Here is a 6,021-nt window from a genome sequence, read left to right on the forward strand (position 1 = left end):
GGGACAGAGTCTTAGGATTAGGAACTTAGAGGACACCTTTCTTAGGTGACCCCTCTGACCCCCTGTGCCAAGGGGGACAGAGTCTTAAGCTTAGAATTTAGAAGTAAGGTTTTAGAGGCAGTATTTGCAATAAAGTTTCTGTACTTTTTACCTACCACCTTTTGTCTGTGGCTTCATTCTTTGAATCCATCTGGACAAGAACCCAGGAAAGAAATCACCCTTGCATCCTAATCACTAAAACATCCTGAATCAGTAATAACAGCATATTTCCAGCACCTTAACATTTTTGCATGTATTCATGTTGGCCATATAGGCAAAGGTTGAACCATTGCTCATCTAAGTAATGGAAGTGTGGTAGGCAGTTAGACATGAGCAGAGCAAGGACAATGGACCAGGTACAGAAGGTCACCAGGGTAAAAAGCCCCAGCTGCCTAGCAATGGAAAATCAATTGTAGGGTGGAACCTCCCCACCAGGGTGACTTTTCCTCTCCTAGTGAAGCATAGTAGCATTCATCTCGGGTAAAAACTGCTGTTTAAATTTTAACCCTGCTATTTCGGCTTCTGTAATCATTTGCTTGCTTAAATAATAGAGAGGTTATTTTGATCTCCTGGAACTCATGTAAATCACCCCATTTGGTTGTATACCCCATTGTGGTCTTTACAAAAGACATTCTTCTGTACCTGAGAACCAGAACCGCAAAAATTGTTTTAATTGCTTCAATGGCTCTGGGAATGTTTTCCGTTGACTCAGTGACTCCAAGAACTGTAATTAATCTTTAGATAACTAACTTTGCTCAATTTAGCTTCTGTACCAAAATAGTTCCTCATTCCAATGCTAGGGATGTAATTGCTGCCTTTGTGAGTTTTGCCTTTATAAGCCTAATACTCCTGCCATTTGGGGCTGCGAGATTTGGAGAGCTAAAGCCCCCTCATAGCTGCCAGCTTTTGAATAAATGACTCCTTAATTCGACTTCTTGACTTGAGGCATCCTTTGTGCGATTCACAGGGTACGTTACAACATTAGCATATCCCTGGTCATGCGGTTTGGACCCCCTGATATTTCTTCCCTAGAGATAACATTTAGACATCAATTGTATTTCAGCTCCAGGCCCACATAAGCAACAGAACTAGCTAAAGCAGACCTCAGGACTATCATTATGGAAAGATTTACAACCTCGTGGCTGAAACAATCTAGTCCCAGAGGCGCCTGCCTTCTGCAACCCCTCCAGCCCACATGACTTGTAACCTGTAATGATTATCCCGTGCCTATTTCCCCGTGCCAGTAATTCTTACTTTCCCATGTAATCTTTGTCCTTCTACCCAATATAAGCAGCTGGCTTATCAGGAGAAGCAGACCAGTTTTTTGTGGGTTTTTTTTGTGGATGACCTACTGCTCTCCCATACAGTTCAACCCTGTCTCTGCTTAATTGACACAAGTAGTCGTAGGCAGCCCAGACCCCTTAGCTGTCCAGTTACAGAACCCTTATATCTATAACTGATGGGTCAGAAGCACAGGACTTTCAATTGGTGAGAAGAGTATTGTAGGACTGAGTGCTTAACCTGTGGTATCTGACACTATGTCCAGATAAATAGTGTCATAATTGAGTTGAACTCTAGGATAACTAGCTTGTGTCAGAGACTTGCTGGGTGGTATGGAAAAAAAATACTTCGGAATTGGTGTCAGATTGGAGAAGATGACATAGGCTTAAAATGTCTGTGTTTAATTTATTGATGGTAATTTTCTGAAGTGAAAGAGCTGATGAGCTTATAAAAAAAATGACTGGCAAGGAAATTTTGTTCTTTCTGTAGCATGTAAAACAATGATAATAAAACCAATTCATAAAGCTTTAGACAAAAATATGTATTAGAAGAAGGAGTTCTTACCATTTGCAACAGCATAGATCAGTGGTCGGCAAACTGTGGCTCTCGAGCCACATGCGGCTCTTTGGCCCCTTGAGTGTGGCCACGAAGTTTCAATCGCACTGTACGTGCGTGCCTGCATGTGGTATTTTGTGGAAGAGCCACACTCAAGGGGCCGCAATTTGCCGACCACTGCTTTAGACCATCTCAACAGAGATCCTCATTAGGGATTCAGCTTTTAATAACGTCTATTCCCAGGAATTCTAGAAGCCTAGAGCTGCATACTGGCACCTCCAATCTTAAGGGAGAGTTGGGTTCTCTCATGAACAGGTGTTTTCTAACCGGGATTCTGAGTTGCCCACAGTAGAATTCCTTTCCCTTAAACAGCCTGGCCAGAGCTCATCTTTAAGCTTTAGCCTGATTAGTTTTATTCATTATCCAGTCATTCCTTTATTCTCACAGTCATTTGTTCAACAAATATGACACATCTGTTATATATGAGACACTGTTACAGGTCTGAATAAAAAAATTATGCGACACACACCTACTGTTGCTATCTGGTAAATTACATGCTGCGATGAACCCAACATTAACAACAGATAGGCATGAGTGGGAGGGATGGGGGCTAATGGGGGGATGAGGACACATATGTAATAACTTAATTAATAAAAAATTAAAAAATATGTATTAGGATTATTATTATGCCTATTTTCTACAAAGACAATAAATGTTATATTTGATTATATTATATTGGAAATTCAGCAAGCTAAACAGAAGGCGCCATAATCAAAGAGCCAAATTTGGAGTCTTTATTTCAAAAGCCGGAGGACATGGGAGTACTTGGGTCTCTCAAATTCTCACAGCCCCGAATGAACTTAGGGGTTAGCTTATAAAGGCAAAAAAAAAAAACCCATGTGCTGGGATGGGGCAGTGTTCTTAGCAGATACCTTGCAGAAAGCTTGCAGCCTTGAGCACAGCTCAGATAACCAGAAGACACCCTGGCATGGAGGAACCAAGGACTGACCAGATCCCCAATATGGCAGAGCAGCTTGCAGGACCAGATAATTAAGAGGGGGCAGTGACTAGACTATAGGCTGATAAGAATGTACATTAGGATACTGACACAGATTCAGATTGCTAGCCCTTCCCCAAAAATGTCTTGTTTTCCCCATTATCCTAGCAAGCGTGCTTATAGAAGCTAGAAATAATAAAGTTACTTCTACCAGGGAGGCTATCTGGTTTAGTTAATTCCTGGAATTAACAGAACAAAGGACCACCTGTGTTTAGTGGAAAATTTTAAATGGCAGTTCTTACAAAATGGAGGTTACAGGAACAAGATGGAGTGCCTATGGTTCAGATGGAGGGCAAGGGACAGGATGGAGCCAGTCCTTTCAAGGCCCATTGTTCAATTATAAAAAAATACATGAACATAATTTTTATAAAGGAAAAAAATCCCAAAATATAACATAGAATAATCCAGGCACATAATGTACATAATATACCATGAATATACCAAGCATTCAGTAAGAATCTATACCAAAATAAAGTCAAAGAGATTTATTAAGTCTGGAGTGAGGACAAAAAGGGGCCACATGCTAACCTGACTAACTCAGGGAGGGCCTGCGTGGTGGTCTTGCAAACTCAGACCTAAAGTAACCACAAGGATGGTCTGAAATTAAAACCTTTTAATTAAAAAGCAGTTGATAGTGGGTAGTCACATCCTAGGCCAGTATCTTCCCTGACGAAGGTCAACTTCAATCTTTACTGAGCCTATTGTCTTTTTGCATCTAAGATAACCTACCTGTGGAATGTCAGGGTAACTTGTAACTTCCGTTATTTTTCCAGACCCCTCAAGGCACAGACCACTGGGGCACAGACCACAAATTCCCTCATTGTTATTGTTATCATGTTAGTTGTTGACTGTTAATCATCCTATACCCACCTATGTAAAAGAAGCATGTGTCTATCATTTTACTTTTTATCCAATCCCAGAGGTTCCCCCCCCCACTTTGCTTTCTCCCACCTCCTTAATCTGTCACCAATGGTTTTCATGTAACCCAATAATGTCTCCTCTTTGACGGTAATTTATAAAAATAGGTGAAAAACCACCAGTCTCAGGAGCATTGTTTCAATGTGTTGAGATTCTGCTTCCTGGAAATTGCCAACAGCTTGGCTCAAATAAACTCTCAAAAATTCTTTACAGATTTGAATGTTTCTTATGTTAACAGGAGTAGGTCCTAAACATCTGTATTTTAATAAAACTTTATAGGAAAGTCTTTGCCAGTATGTATACATGGATTTAACTAGTGTCATTGTGTGACTTGCAATTTTCATCACACATTTTGTTTCAGAGCTTCATCTATATTCTAGTTGCTATAGCCCTAGTTTATGCATTTTGATTGGTATATTGTTTTTTGCTGTGTGATGGTACTATGATTTATTTATCCAGAGCAATCTGTTGATGGATGTTTGTGTTTTTTTTTTAAATTTGTGTTTTTAAAAAGAGTAGTGCAAAGACCTTTCTTATATAGGTCTCTCTGAGAACACCTGCCAGAGGTCTGAGTATATACTTGTGGATCCATTTAAGGTGTCATCAGATAGGAACAATCTCCTATATATGACCAAATTGCTCTGCAAAGTTGATGTACCAGGACACAATCCAACTAGTTGTGTATGGAGGTTCCCATTGTCCATCTAAAGATGAGACTGAGTGCCTCCTTTCAAACACAGGCCTTTGAGTCAAGCACAAGAGGATTATGATAGCAGCTCTTTCTCTTAGCTGTGTAACCCTTAACCTCTCTGAGCCTTACGCTTATAGTCTGTAAAAGGATATCCTGATAACAGAGTATATAGAACATATAGACCAGCAACAAATGTTTGTTTCCTTCCAATTCCATCTTTTCCCCTCTTTAAAAGTGATTTTTGTTTTAACCTTAAGATTATCACTATGTCTTAGAGAAAATTTGGGGAATGTTAAGAGAAAAAGGACAACAAACACACTCATGTATATTATGGAACAGATTTAGGACTATTTCTGTAATAAAGAATGCTATCACAAAAATGAGTTGTGTGTTGGAGTGAGGTGAGAGAAAAACAGTCTTTCCTGAATGACTATGTGTTGAGGTCCAGCCCCAGCAGGTCCAGGGGTCCCCAAAGGTGTGGACGGAGTCGGAGAAGAATGAATGACACGGAGACAGCTTTCAGGTGATCAGCAGCCTAGCCAGGATCTCTAGCCAGGATCTCCAGCCAAGTTCTGTCCAGGATCTCCAGCCAAGTTCTGTCTTCTATTGTCTTGTTACATCTGTATTTATACCAGTTGATTTTAATCCTGTCAATTTCTATTCTGCCCGAAACCCAGGTACATGCCCTTGACCGGAATCGAACCTGGGACCTTTCAGTCCGCAGGCCGACGCTCTATCCACTGAGCAAAACCGGTTTCGGCGAGTTAAGGGGTTTTATTCCCTCCCTAACTTCAGGGAAAAATCCCTACCTGGGGAAACAACCTTTCTCGGAGAGGTGACCTTGGTTAAAACACATAGCGCCAAGAAGGTGAGTAAACATATTAAGAACAGTATGCCATATACGCCAGGTCTCTTGAAACATATGCTGTGCAGATGTTTCTTCCCTGCAGCAACTGTGTCAAGCAACAAGGATGGACCGGCTTCCGGCAACTATGCCTTTGTTCTGGCCTCTTTGGGTCCAGTAGGTTCAATTTACCTATACCTAATGAGCTGGGAGTTTGGGCTCTTCTTGGAGCTCCAGATAGATGAGGCATGATTGGCAGGAAGGGACACTAGAGTGAGAGTCAGAAGCACTGCCTGAGTCTCAGTGCCTGAGCTTCACTGTTGACAGGACCTTGGATGAGTACTGTATTTTTTCATATATAAGATGCCCCCATGCATAAGATGCCCCCACTTTTCCAACCCCAAATTAAAAAATCAATATCGCCGAAACCGGTTTGGCTCAGTGGATAGAGCGTCTGCCTGCGGACTGGAGGGTCCCAGGTTCGATTCCAGTCAAGGGCATGTACCTGGGTTGCAGGCACATCCCCAGTGGGAGATGTGCAGGAGGCAGCTGATCGATGTTTCTCTCTCGATGTTTCTAACTCTCTATCTCTCTCCCTTCCTCTCTGTAAAAAATCAATAAAATATATTAAAAAAA

This window comes from Myotis brandtii, unplaced genomic scaffold, assembly GCF_000412655.1.
Source record: "Myotis brandtii unplaced genomic scaffold, ASM41265v1 scaffold2186, whole genome shotgun sequence".
NCBI lineage: Eukaryota > Metazoa > Chordata > Mammalia > Chiroptera > Vespertilionidae > Myotis > Myotis brandtii.